Genomic DNA, 15,141 nt, shown 5'->3' with positions numbered 1-15,141 from the left:
AAATTTTTTATTTATTTGGTTGCGTCAGGTCTTACTTGTGGCAGGCAGGCTCCTTAGTTTTGGCTCACTGTTTCCTTAGTTGTGGCACACAGGCTCCTCAGTTGTGGCATGTGAACTCAGTTGTGACATGCACATGGGATCTAGTTCCCTGACCAGGGATTGAACCTGGGCCCCCTGCATTGGGAGCGTGGAGTCTTAACCACTGTGCCACCAGGGAAGTCCCTCTACAGGTATTAAAATATATTTTCTTGGACATGATTTTATTTTTTATTTTTTATTTTTAAAAAATTTTTATTTATTTATTTATTTATTCATTTATGGCTGTGTTGGGTCTTCGTTTCTGTGCGGGGGCTTTCTCCAGTTGCGGCAAGTGGGGGCCACTCTTCATCGCGGTACGCGGGCCTCTCACTATCGCAGCCTCTCTTGTTGCGGAGCACAGGCTCCAGACGCGCAGGCTCAGTAGTTGTGGCTCACGGGCCTAGTTGCTCCGCGGCCTGTGGGATCTTCCCAGACCAGGGCTCAAACCCGTGTCCCCTGCATTAGCAGGCAGATTCTCAACCACTGCGCCACCAAGGAAGCCCACATGATTTTATTTTTGTCTATCCAGACAACAGAGTTGTCATGCCTTCAAAATGGACTCATTTTATATTCTTCAATGTGCTTTCTGAATTCTGAGGGAATGTTTAATTATCTATTAAATTAATTTTGTATTAATGGTGATGAATTAATGTGCAATCTTTTCAAAAGACATTTACTCTTCAAACAGAGGATTCTGTGAGATATAGGTCTTTAACCCAGAGAGCTGACTCTTCAATCACATATTTGGTGTGGAGGAGATCTCTGTGTAGGGAGGTGCTGAGGACAGGGGTTGGAGAGCTCTCCCTCATCCTCTCTGAAGCCCTCAGGCATATTGCTGCTGCTCAGCCTTGAATAAAGCCAAGTGCAATGCAGACAGAGTTGAGGCAGAGGGGAACAGACAATGGTGGGGAGCTCAGAGAAAGGGTTTCCTCCATCACGTCAGACATATCCAGAAAGTCCAAAGGATTAGGAGTCCTTATAGACTATTAGACTTGGCGAAAAGGTTGGATTTGATGATCTTGAAGAGTCGTTTCAGTGGTGTGCTGGGTGGGAAAGCTGTCTTTTAGATGTTTGAAGCGAGAGTGTATGAAGGTAAGGGAGATTTGGCAGTTAAAGCCTGGATGAAAATAAGGCAATATTTACAGGCAGTAGCAAGACCAAGTCATGAAAACAGCATGAGGAGAAATGATGCTCCTGACAGCCGTGCTGGTGCCACCACAAGTTCATGGAAGAGCAGAGGCTGGAACCCACAGCACCTGATACCCAGCCTTGGGACGATTTTCCACAGAAGAGGAACATGAGCATGTTTGATGACAGAAGGAAAGGACCAGTGGAGGCTTGTTGAGGATGCTGGAGGGGCAGTGGTTTTTTTTTTTTTTTAAATAAATAAATAAATTTATTTATTTATTTATTTTTGGCTGTGTTGGGTCTTCGTTGCTGCGCACAAGCTTTCTTTAGTTGTGGTGAGCGGGGGCTACTCTTCGTTGTGGTGCGCAGGTTTCTCATTGTCATGGCTTCTCTTGTTGTGGAGCACAGGCTCTAGGCGCGTGGGCTTCAGTAGTTGTGGCACGTGGGCCCAGTAGTTGTGGCACGTGGGTTCAGTAGTTGTGGCACGTGGGCTCAGTAGTTGTGGCTGGCTGGCTGTAGAGCGCAGGCTCAGTAGTTGTGGCGCACGGGCTTAGTTGCTCCGCGGCATGTGGGATCTTCCTGGACCAGGGCTCGAACCCGTGTCCCCTGCATTGGCAGGTGGATTCTTAACCACTGAGCCACCAGGGAAGCCCCGGGGCAGTGGTTTTTGAGCAAAAGACACCTCTCCTCTCTGAAGGCTGAGAGGGAAGCCCAAAAGGTGGATAAAGAAACAAGGGAGGTGGATGGACGACCAATGCCAGGTGGTCATGCTCTTCAGAAGAATCCATATTAATGGTGAATGAAACCTCTCTCTCTTCACACACACACACACACACACACACACACACGCTAACAAATAGTGAACAATGGAAATTTAATGATTCTTACTTGGGCTGATTCTTCCCCTTTTCAAGGAGTAAATCTTCAAATGATTGCTATGACTCGCTATCGTGGATTTAGGTAGGGAGAGAAAATTGTTCCCATTTTCCTGTTTAAGTCTCTTTTAAATTAGGACTATTTTAATGCAATTCTTTGCCTACAGAATGTAGATTATGGTGGAGCTGGCTATAGTTCATGGAGACATGAGATCACCATCCTCCTTCCCTTCCTTTCTTTCTCTTACAAACTGATTTCTCAGTGTTGGCCACATGCCAAGACTAGGATCTATAAAATAGCCTTAACGATTTTACCAGACTAGTAACCATTGACAAGATACCTCTTGAAGGTAGGATAATACAAATAATAAAAAACCTACCAGCTCTATGCTAGAATCAAGCTTGGGGGCCCAGTGGACAGCATGTACACTTTGTAAATTTTCTTCCAATGCTATTTGGGTTTAGCTTGTTAGGAAATGCTAGGGGAAAAATAATGGGTGCTTTACAATCACCATAAAAAGACCCCGATTCCTTTAATTTCACATTTCTTGTGATGACAAGCCTTCATTCCTGCTCTACCTGCTGACTCCCATCTGCAGTTCAGGACCGAGAGCTAAGAGCTAAGATGATCCTCTCCCTGTATTTATAATCTCAGGATAAACCATAGATGCTAGAAATGAATGCGTCAGTTCATGTTTATCCAAAGCTCAAACATCCAGAGAGCTCATATTAGCAACGTGTATTTCTAAAAGTGCTGGGCAGTGATGAACAATTTTCATAATTGTCACCCAAGGCTTAGAATAATCCTGAGAGGCCGTCTGGATTATCAAAGAGAGGTGCCTTTTGGTTCAGTCTTAGCGTTCAATTTCTTTCATTTGATTTTCTAATTTGCTGAAAACAGAGGATGGTTTATTAAACCTCAGCCAGAATATTTGATTAGCGGGGGGGGGGGGGGGACACTGAACGTCTAGCCATTTTGTCTGAATGGGAACAAAGGGAAAGCAAATCCTGCCTTACTCTCTTCCCTGAAGAGGCCACAGGGATGGTGAGAAAGTCCCTTCTTTAAAGTAAAGCTGCTTGTGAAAAGAGAAAGGACTTGTCTCGCCTACCTTGCTAGCCACCTGTGTTCAATCACAAAAGGAGACATCACCCCACAAGGGTTAATTCCCAACACCTGACTGCTCCACGAGACACTGCCAGCGGGTCTAGCCAGCGAGTCTAGCCAGCTTCCCTGGTCTAATTACCCACTGAACGCTGGGGTGGGAGCCCGCTCGGCGGGAGGCCCTGCCCTACCTGCTTGAACGCTTAGGCTGGAACACGCCTGGTTTTTAATCCTATACACAGCTCAGTCCTCTGCTAGTTGTTATTTTCCTTCCTCACCTCTGGACACTTTGGCTCATTCACTGGCAGCGTCATCACAGGAGAACTCGGCTTTGACAGAAACCTCTTTGAAATGATTTTTTTCTCTTTTTCCTGTTCTGGCTTGCACTTGAATAATTCTCCATCAACAGCACGTCTGATTGACTTGGCATCTCAAACCCTTTTGTATGCTATTTTTTTTTTTTTTTCTTCAAGAAATATTAAAGTCTGAATACAATTGGAATAGCTGCCTGGTAATGATCTCATTATATATAAATACCAAAGTGCTCTCGGGGGACGTAAAGACTCCCAGGCTCAGGTAGGCGGCGAATACCTATTACCTTGCAGGTGTCCGCCCAGAGCAGCCCTCCTCCACACAGCCCCCCACGCATCCCTTTCAGCCTCAGGTTCAAGTTGCAGAGAACGAACGAATGGCTGATTGAAGATGGGAAGAGGGTTTTTTCCTTTTCCCCTTCGTGACATATGTTAGGAGATGAAAGGAACCCGGGCCGTGTGTTTACTTCTCATTTGGGAGTTTCACATGTTCTGATTGATCGGGAAGATGAAAAAGGGCAGAAGGAGAGACATTTGGTGCTGGCTGTGAAGCACATCCATTCTCAATGTGAAGTTGCCTCGTTTGGTGACGATAATTGTGATGAGGCAGGTACGGACGCTACTCAAAGATGGTTAATAAGCCCAGGCCTGCCACTCGTTTTGAGTTCTTATGTAGCAAAGAACACACACAGATGGCGGCAGTCGGAGTGGGGCGTGGGGTGGGAGAGACCCTCTTAATGTGGGAGTTTACTGGTGCTTAGCCCCAGTCCTGTTTTCTGGCTGCCAAGGCGTAAGCGCACGAGTTTAGCACATCACAGAGGGCCACGTGTAGGGGTCCGTGCCTGATATGGGCTGAGCAACCCTGGACAATTTTTACTCCCTGTGATTAGCAGCAAAAAAAGCAATTGGATAGGGGAGATGGTAGACCCCATTGCTCTCAACGTCCGTCTTAGGTTCTAAAGGGGCGTTCGTCCAAAGGAGGATTGCCACCTGCCATCTTAGATCAGAAAGAGAGGGGTGGTGGTAGAGGAGTACCAAGCTGTTTCCTCCGGCATGAGGTTATAAAGCTTATTTTTTCTTTCTGACGTCCATATTAGGAACTATCAAAAATGCAGAATAATACTATGAGCATAAGTCTTTGGCAAAAGGATGGCATGAATGGCAAAGATACTTTGCCCACAGTTAAAAGTCTTTCGTGCAACGTACATGGTATGTTGTAGAGCAGTGACAACAAATTCCTATTGACTGAGGGTTATGGCCATAAAATCTAAAGAAGGGAGTGTTAGGCAGATCAGACAGGGGCCTGTGTGGCCGGAGGGGAGCCCCTGGTATCGGGTGGGACCATTCTCACCGTACAGAGGATCGGGACAAACGTTCTCGGCCACAATTGGACCCATACTATACACATGCTGTTTGATACACTTCTAAGTTTTTCCCCAGTTCATTATGTGTTGACATTTGCAGTGTCTTAGCCTCAGGGAAAGAATCTTCCTTCTCTCCGTCCAGTGCCACAGCTACTGTTGGAATCTGAGAGAACGTTCCCCCACTTGTGCTCTGATTTCCTTGGGTGATGGCGATTGAGAGTGAATTCAATTGTTTGCAGAAGTTGAGCATTGGGACCCCAACTTCTCGTATTTTTCCTGTTACTTGTGGAAGGATCTAAGAGAAATAAATCCCCATTTCAGTAATTACATATCCCCTCCAATACCCAGGCATATCTCGGGATGCCTCCAGTTTGATGATGATGATGGTAAAGAAACGACCGTTCTTTGAGAGTTTAACACATGCCAAGCACGGTGCTGCCTGCTTTACACACTTTGTCTCATTTCTGGGAGGTGGATACTATTATGTCATTTGCAAGATGCTCTTACAGATAGTAGTTTGATGTGTAACGGGAGAAGGACTGGTTTGTGGCGACACATACTTGGAGGCTGTGGAGGCCTCCTGTGGAAGCAGGAGGGGAGATGGGTTACACAGAAGAGAAATCTCTCAAGGAATCCCTTGTTTTCTCAATCCCTTTGCATTTAGTTCACCAGTTTTCATGATGACTTCAGTATTCAGCCTCCATTGTTTGCGATACCACAGAAACACAAGGCCCAATCCCTGCCTACAGGGCACCTATAATCTAGTAGATGGATAAGAGGAGAATGTGAAAACACCACCACGTGGGACAGATTTGGGTTTGGCCTCTCATCTCCTATTAGCTAGCCTTTGTGGGCCTAAGCTGCTGCCGCTTCTTCCTTTTTTTTTTTTTTTTTTTGGTCATGCCATGCGGCTTGTGGTATTTTAGTTCCCTGACTCAGGATGGAACCCAGTCCCTGGCAAGTGAAAGAGCCAAGTCCTAACCACTGGACCGCCAGGGAATTCCTGACCTACGCTTCTTTTTAAAAACTAAATGATTGGACTAGATAAGAAGATTGCAAACTTTTTTTCTATAAAAGGCCAGATATAAATATTTTAGTCTCTTGGGGCCCTACAGTCTTTGTTTGACTACTGAACGCTGCCATCATAGCATGAAAGTGGCCGAGGACGGTATGTAACAAATAGGCATGACTGTATTCAAACAAAGTTTTATTTACAAGAACACCTGTAAATAAAAATCAGGTGGGCTGGATTTAGCCCACGGCCGACCCCTGGACCAGTTGATGGCTATCAGCCCTTTCTGGCTGGAAAATACAATCGTTTCTTCACCTTCCACATTGATTTCAGCCTTGGAGTGTGGAGACATTTCTTTGGCTTTTCTCTTCTTGAGGAAGAGTATATAAAAAATGGCAATAGAAGTGGTCCTGGAGAGGCACCAGGAGGGATTCCCAGCAATGTTTTGATTGAAATCGCAATGGGAGGAAGCCATTAAAAAAGGTGGGGAGAAAGGTCCCATTAATCAGAGATGGGCACTGCTATTTTATTTATTTATTTATTTATTTTTTTCACTGCTATTTTAGTTGGAGATCTGGCTATCAGCTCAGCAGGAAGACAAGGAAGACAAGGTGGGGTAGGCTGGAAAATTGGCTTTTCCAGAGGCAGAATGCTAAAGAATTCTTTTCAGAACAAAATTTTCATGCAATTCCTTATATAAGGCTTAGAATCCAAGGCATAGTCAATAATGAAATTTTGCTTGTGCTGGGAAACACAATCTATCATAGCGATGTAACCATCTTAACAAAGGTCTCTAACAATCCTCACAGTCTAACACAGTCTAAACGCAGATTTCATTTTTGTTGCAAATACCTGTGTATCTCCATTTGAAAACGCTCTCAGGTAGTTTTGCCATATATTTGAATAACTGGGGTTTCCAAGACATTTAAACAGATGCACAGTCATAGGACACTTCCTGTTGCAAGTGACGGAAACACCTTGTTCAATCTGACCTGAAAAATGGGATACGTGGTCTCAGAATACAGTGCAGTCCAGAGGGATGCTGGCTTCCTCTGGGGGAAGTGTCTGATCCAGAATGTGACACGAGGTCATTCATTTCTTGTCTCTTTCATTTCTTCTTTCCTTGTGTATCAGCCTCATCTTCAGGTGGACTCCTTTCTGGGTAATAGGATGCTATCCCAAGACTCACTTTCTTCTATGACCAAATACAGCAAAGGAACAAGAGCTTCTTTTTTGTCGAAAGCTATAGCACAGTCTCCTTGGCCCTGATTGGGCCATGTGCCCATTTCTAAACCAACTCCTGTGGCCTTAGCCAATTAGGGCCCACTACACAGTAAAGGGGAGGTTCCCCAAAGGAGAGTTGGATTACATCTATTGACAGAGGTGGATGATTTTGGGTAACCACCAGCAGATGTCCAGTGTAGTGATACATTATAACTTTCAAAACACTTTCATGGAAACTGTCTCATTTGATTTTACAACAGTTTCATGGGAATATGGTTGTCAGGTATTATTATTTCCATTTTCAGATAAGAACACTAGGGCTTAAATCACATGACTTGTTCAAAGTCACATAGGTGGTGAAAGATGTTGTATTACATTTTTTCCCTCATGTTGTGATGTTTGACCACTGAACAACAGAACTGTTACCTCTCTTGTTTTGGACTAGATACCTATTAACATCATCTAAAATAGAATTAGCATTTTGGGGCAGCCGTATCACACTGGCTTATACTGATTCTATAGCAAAGTAAGAATCTCACTGGTTTTTCCACATGATTGCTGGTAAAATGTACCTAAAATGGCTTTTTGAACCTGAGTGCAGGGTTACCTTTATTCCTGTGATATCTTATATTAAATTTCCCCCATTGCCAGCCTGGCAAGGATTTTTGAGTCATGTGGAATCCGAAATATTAACTGTCTCTTCCAGCTTTGTGCCATCTTCAAGTTTAACAAATAGCCACTTCTATTTCATCTTTTAAGTAATTGCTAAAAAGGTTGAACAAAAGGATATATGTAACGTTGACTAATGACTGACTTTAATCTGGAATGAAATCTCCAGGTGACACGTCACAGGACTCTACCTTTGGATTTGTTCAATATTTTTATAACTGATATGGCTGGAGGCTCAACTGATATGTTAAAAAGGTCAGTCATCTCACAAATGGAATGTATCTTCTCATTTGACCTCTTGTCCCATATTTCTATGAGTGACATTTTGATTGAGGACATCACCATTTGAAATGAAAAGACAAATGATTGACATGCAGTCAGTGGTAACTATGATTGCATGAAACCCCCGTATCATTCATTGTGGATAGAGTCAGGAAAATTGTGGCCAATCAGTTAATGTTACAATCCAGAAATGAAAATAAGAAGGTAATCGCAGTGGTGATCAAGCATCACCATCTGAGAAAATGTGGGAAGAAACAGACAGTACGTATTCCCCTAGTGACCTAATTTTCTTTTTTTCAGATTAGAAAATTGAAATTCTAGAACTCACATGGAAGTGATACCAAGAATTCGGCCAGAAATACTCTCTAGGACTCAGCTTCTCAAGCAGGCATGTGGCAGGTGGGTTGTAGGCTCATCTGGTGGTAGGAATGGCAGTGAGGCTTTTACCCAAACGTGCTCCCATCTTATAGCTTTGACTGGGGGTTAGTTCGAAGCACTTTGAAGGAGGATGAGAGATTTTTATGAATACTAGAAATAATTGTATCCATTATTATCATCATTTAAGCAAGTCTGAGATACATCACCGTGCAGCTTAATTTCTCTAAAAAGACCCCCTTTAGGATTGGTCTCAGCCCTGGAGCGGGAGGCGTGCTTCTTGATCCCCCCTCGGAAGGTTGGGGGGAGGTGCCCTCATCACTTTCGCCCTGGTCACTTTCTCCCCGAGGACCGATTCCACCGCCAAAAGCTTTGCAGCCCCTGTGTCCCAGCTGATGACCATCTTCTCCCAGACAGTGACTGGAACACAGCTGTTCCTGCTCTGCCTTACTTGTCCCATCTCTGCTCCCTCTTCCCCAACCCTGAGAGCTTGTAGAAACACCACCCTCACGTAGGTATTTCCTGGAGAAATTTTGCTTTCAAACTAACGGATGGGTTTCACGGAAGATGAACAAAAGCGATTCTCTTCTCTTCTTTCCCATTAAGTGATTAGCCTTGAGATCTGGAAAATACCGTTTCTGTTTAAAAGGAGAAATATTTAGAGAGCAAGCTTCACCTTTTCCCAGCGGCTCTCAGAAAACGAGAAAACAGTCTCTTGTTCAGGGCTCTGACCCGCCCTCTCCCCTCCCAGCGGCACCCCCTTCCCCATCACACACCTTCCTCAGCTACAAGCACAGGATATCGAGGTGCTAATAAGCTCGAAAATGTTCCAGCCTTGCGTTAAGCCTCAGCCACATTGCACTGCTTAAAAGAGGTTAAACGCTTGTGTGAACCTGTGTTTTCCACCCCCGGCCAGGCAGCCCTAAGCCGGGCTGATCGGGCCTCGCCTGGGCCTCTCTCCACAAGAGACTCGGGGCGCGGCGGGATGATTGAGGTGGCCCCAGCCTTCCCAGCAGCTGCTGACTTGCACTTGGAAGTTCAATCCCCTCAAGGTAATTCCTCAGCTTAGGAGAAACTGCCAGCAATGAATTCTGACTCTGATGCAGGGCGAAGGCAGGCTCCCTGGCTTCCACAGACGCCAGGCCTGGGATGGGCGAGGAGCGTTGTGTTATCAAAGCAGTTTCACAAGTAGGACTTTTGTGGTCTCATTAGGAGGTTTCTAGCAATTTCTAGAACACCATTCTGAATCTTCTTTCCCTTCGGAGGTTTTCTACGTCCCAAATGACTCGGGCCCGTCTGGCCACCCTATAGGCTATAAGGTGGCCTGGGTTCGAATGTCAGAGTAAAACTTATGCTTCTGTCTCTTCTCGGCTGGAGCATCTCTCACTGCTTAGAGTGGCACTAAGAGGAGGCCGAACTAACTGTAGAAGGAGATATGGGGGAACCATTTGCTATGGTACCTCGGTCACCTCCTGCAAGCTGGTGGACGTGGACATCTTGGCAAAAACAGATGGGGTACCAGGTTGGGAGAAATTCTCAATGCAGGGAAGTGGCCCAGAGATTCTGAAATAACCATCTGCTTTTAAGATTTTGGGGATCATTTTTCTCAGGCGGTAACAACTTCCCTTTCTTTTTCTTCCTCACTCCCCAAAGCTGCTCCTGTCCCCAAGAGCAGGAAGTCCCCAGTGACAGTCCTCTGCCTCCTCACGGGGACGGCTTTGTTGTGGGAAGATCTGAATGTCCTTGTTGTCCCCTAAAGCTTCAGCTCCGAGTTTCAGGATGTGATTTGGCAAGTGCCAAATCCAATCGTCACGTGCCAAATCCAATCGTCACTGAACCCTTGATCATCTTTTATGCCCCGTAGAAGTATGTTTTTATTCATCCATTTCTTCAGGAGGTAAGAAATGAAGCTGTTCCATTCTAGGCATGAATTAGCATTTATAACAATGCAGTGCAAAAAATGTAATTTAAATAGAACTGATTAGAATTTTGATAGGGCACCTAGGAACCTCTAAACAAATGCTGATCAGGTAATGAGCGGAACAAGTCATTTATTTCAGTGGTTCAGTTCTCCGTTCGATGATTGGGTCACAGTTTCCCAAACATCTACGGCCACTGTTCATTAATTATTCACTTCTCGCTCAGTAATTGTCCAATTTAACTACAAACCGTGAGCTTATAGGCAAAGCCACAGAAGACAGCAGAGGGAAAAAGGAACAACCTAGATAAAAGTATATTTTCTTTTTGTAATAACATTCGTTAATTCAAGGACTCAGAGAGAGGGTTAGCTATTGTTAGACTTTGGCCTTTGTCTCATCTACATGCAATGGACTAAATTGCTCACCATTTGTTAAGCGGGGACGTTTAAGCTCTAGAGTGCCGAGCTTTGCAAATGAGGCTGTACAAGTTGGCATTCAGCCTGTCTTTGTGGGTAGAGCCTCACCTTTGGGTCAGCGAGCAACGTGCCATAAGTGGGACAGAGAAGTTTCAGGATGCTATCATCCTGAATCACGTGTTTTTCTTCAGGTGCCTCATCTTGGAAAATGTTCTGAATCAATCTGAAAGGTTCATTTGCAGGGGTTTTTCTCCTTTGATATTTTGGAGGTTTTTCTTTTATTAAGAAGATGAAAATGTTTCCCTCTTATTTCATGAGTTCGACTCACATTCAGGAAATTCTGGGTTCGGTGGCTTCCCCAGTATATCATTACATTCCATGTTCTGCTTTACTTATTATCTTCACTGGTAGTTAAAATTAGTTTATCAGCCCTCTTGTCTTGATATAATCTTGGTATTAGTAGGATGTCATTTGCTAGAATGCAGGTTAGAAATGAAATCCCAAGAAAGGCAATAAGTTAAACAATTGTTTCCCCCCCCAAGTCAGAACAAAGCGTTGTTTTAAAGGAAGAATCATCAGTTTATTATAGTTTAAAAAAAAAAGTTTATTTATTATTTGGCTGTATAGGGTCTTAGCTGCAGCACGCGGGATCTTCATTGCAGCATGCAGGCTACTCTGTAGTTGTGGCGCGCGGGCTCTCGAGCGTGTGGGCTCAGTAGTTGCGGCACGCGGGCTCTAGAGTGTGCAGGCTTAGCTGCCCCGTGGCATGCGGGATCTCAGTTCCACGACCAGGGATCGAACCGGCGTCCCCTACATTGGAAGGCGGATTCTTAACCGCTGGACCACCAGGGAAGTCCCTTTATTATAGTTTTAATGTTGCCCTCCTTGTCCTGGGTGTCTCGTGGGTGAAGAACCTCCAGGCATGAGGCTCTACAAAGTGGAGCGTGCTTTGAATGAGCACCTGATAACTGGGGCAGGTGGGAGATCAGGGCTAGCGTGGTCCTATGGTCTGGCGGGTTAATGGTTGGCATTGCGATTTGTGTGAGTGGCACTTGTCTTTCTTCCTGCTGCAGCCTGAAAAGAGAATGTCTTCCTTCCTTTGGGTCATGACCGGGTACAAAGCAAGCATCTAAGGTGGTAGCCAGTGGAGAAGGCATCTACACTGTTCACGTTACAGAGTTAATAAAGCTGGGGTCTAGGTGAAACCCACATGCTGGCCGTGGAGTGACAAGCATGTGTAGAGAATTTCTGTTGATGAAAACAACAGTAAATATCTCAGGGACAGAGTCTTTGTTGCCCAAACTTACTGTATCCTTGGGGAAGAAAAAGTAAAAGTTTGTTATTGCCGGAAGAATTTGTAGCAGCCTGGCTCTATGTTTGCAGAATTCAACCATCCTCTGAATACCTGTTTCTTCGAATAGGCGTCGGGCATTTTACAGCCGAGTAAACTAAGGCAAAGAGAGGTGAAGAGATTTGCCATACTCACAAAATAATTCTGAGGCCTAGGAGAAATGAGAACCAATGGTCCACCACAAAGCGATTTAAAACCACCTAGGCCTATGTGTATCCCTGTGCTTTTCCTTTAAAATAAAGTAAAAAGGAATTAGGTGTACTGTTAGAGATGGCTGGTACTGTTTTCGGCAGTGATGATTTTGGTTCTCATGAACTTTGCTATTTAGAGATATGCTAAGAGAACTTACTACCTTGGAACAAGCAAATGGCAAACAGATAAAATATTGTGTTTGGGGTAATTTATTTTCTCTGGCTTTGTTAACTGAGCAATTAACTAGATTATTTCCCTAATGTGAACAAGGACTCTATTCATATTAAAACAATTAATTAGACAATTGTTGTCGGGTGAACATTTACTCTCTTATTTTTTTCTCCTCCTCCTGTCACCTCTCCCTCCCCACATGTCTGGCTCTCTCAGAGAGAGCAGTTTCAACCGCATAATATCTATGTGAAGATTGGAAGCTCTCAAAAATCATAGCAAGGAACTATAGCCACACATTTATTCTCAGCAGATCTTTGCATATCTTTGGATTTTTATGTTTTGCTTACTTTCCAATGACTGAGTTCCATGCTATAACATCTCCGTCACTTTGGTGGGTGGATTAGAGCTTATTGTCTCTCACAGCAGCCTTCGGCCGCCCTGGGTGAGACCTCCACAGCTTGCTTACCTTATCATAATATTGGAAAGCAATTTCTCTTGACTGCTGTGAACCGACACTAGAATTCCGAAATGCTGCCACAGTCATTAAGTGATTTCCAATTAGTTAATTGGTTTCACTGCTGCTGCTTTCTAAACCGTACCTTAAATGAAAAGCAGAACCATCTATTTTTGAAAGGGAAAATAATCCTGGGGCCTTTGGCTTTTAAGATCCTAAAACGAAGCATACTTTGGAAGAAACGTCACTGAAAACACCAGTCCTGCAGAACAGAAAATATTATTATTACAGAAAAGAACGGACCGTCTCTCCTGGCTTTGCCAAATGGTCGAGGGTTTATTTTGCCCACTTTCACTTTGAATCAAACGAAGTGAGGTAGATTATCAGAGAGCAGCACAGAACATGGAGAGTTTCGAGATCAACATGGATTCTTCTCTAGGGAAGCTTCCTGGGCCTCTGTGTTGGGTCTTCAGGGCGATATTGGCCCGGCTGCTCTGGGTTGCTACGAACCCTCACTGAGCGGTAGGGCAAAGTCCTTGCAAATGGTTCATCAAGAAGCTGCTTTTTGGAAAGGGAACTGTATATGGTTAGGTATGTGGACTGACAAAAGGAATGGAGTGAAAGAAGGTGAGAGGTTTACGTAGAATCTCTCTAGTCAACACGTGTTGTTAACGGTGGGGGCCATAAACAGGATTTTTGAGCAATAACTGATTTGCACAGTAGAATAAATATTTATTCAATAGGGTAAATACGGTAATAATTACCCACTAGGGTAAATCACTCATCTATTTTCCCTGATAGAGAAAACTTGGCTTTAATAGTAGATAGAATGCATAAAATATGAATGCAAAATTTCCTCTCTGTTAATTAGACAAAAACGCAGTCAATCAAATAAGAAGCATCAGAGTCTAGCGGTTAAAAGCATGGACTCTGGAGACAGACTATCTGGGTGGAAATCCTGGTAGTCACTTTCTAGTTGTGTGACTTGGGGCAAGTTGCCTGACCTCTCTCTGCTTGTCTCCTGGGAAATGGAGGAGAGGTGTAATACCATCCTCACGGCGTTGTTATGAAGGGTGAACATAAAGGGTTAAAATTCATCAATCCCTTAGAATCGGGTTTGAAACATAGTTCGTTAAAGAAACCAAATGTTATCGTACGCCGTGTTTTGAAAGTTCCATCTTTTGATTTCTCCATTGAAAAAACCCTCTCTTCTTCTGGATAATCACCCATGAGAACCAGTACGCAAAGGAGGGCAAGAGCTGAGATGCTGGCGGTCCCTTGGGTTGGTCAGTCCATCTGTCGGTCAGCTATGTTCCCTGCCATTAGCTCTTTAAGACAATTTCTCTCCCCGAGATCAGTCAGCCTGAGCTTTTTGTTAAAGAAGAATGTTTATGTTAGAGAAGTAGATTAAATTGGAATAGCAAAGGGGTCAGTGACTGCAATACCGGGTCAGAAAGAGACAAAGAACTTCCGTGTGTGAAAGTGTATATGTGTGTGTGTGCGCGCGTGTGTGTCTGTGTGAAAGACAGAGACAGAGAGACATGGTGTCAGAGAAAGACAGAGAGGGACACACAGACACATTCACACAGACAGACAGACACAGAGACACAGACAGAGACAGAGAGAACGTGCGGAGAGCAACAGAAAATCTTGGGTGAGTGGGAGACCATGCACAGGGAAAGTCAGCACTTTGCTGAGAAGGAATTGAGAGACGTGAGGAATACTGAAGGCCAAGAAGGGAGCTGAGGACAGAAAGCCCTGACTGGTGATCGTGCCTTTCTGTCTGCTTTAGAAGCAGTTGGTTCATCATTTCAGCAGCCTGGAGTCCTTTAGTAATGACTTTATGGATTAAAATTTAAAACCAAATTAGACCTGTTTACAAAACAGCACTCACACTGAATTGATAGCAAGCTGCTGAAGGTGGGCTCACAATTATCCCAGAGCCTGGGGTGTGCTGTTCTGGTAGACGGTCCTGGTGCTTGTTGAAGTGGGTAAGACCACAGCCCCCCTTTCTTCTGTGTCACTTCCCGCCCTGCCTAAAGATAGCACTTTCAGGTGATATGCTGGCAGGCACGAGTAACACACTTACAGGCACATGTTGCCTGGCCTTGATAGTAACCCTGGTAGAAACTTGTCTGCTTTTTTAAAAATTTATTTTTAAGCTTCCTCGTGCAGCCTGTTCATTCCAGTCGAAACGATGGTTTGAGAAATACTAAGT

General features: G+C 44.4%; 1 pseudogene; it reads left to right on the top strand.

Annotated features, from left to right (window-relative positions):
- Nucleotides 1–3,923: 3,923 nt before the first annotated feature.
- LOC132366298 (uncharacterized) overlaps nucleotides 3,924–15,141 on the top strand; it is a 93,325-nt pseudogene continuing 82,107 nt past the window's right edge.

This window comes from Balaenoptera ricei, chromosome 5 (assembly GCF_028023285.1).
Source record: "Balaenoptera ricei isolate mBalRic1 chromosome 5, mBalRic1.hap2, whole genome shotgun sequence".
Lineage (NCBI taxonomy): Eukaryota > Metazoa > Chordata > Mammalia > Artiodactyla > Balaenopteridae > Balaenoptera > Balaenoptera ricei.
Note: the sequence above shows the minus strand (reverse complement) of the source record. Positions and strands in the feature narration are given on the sequence as shown.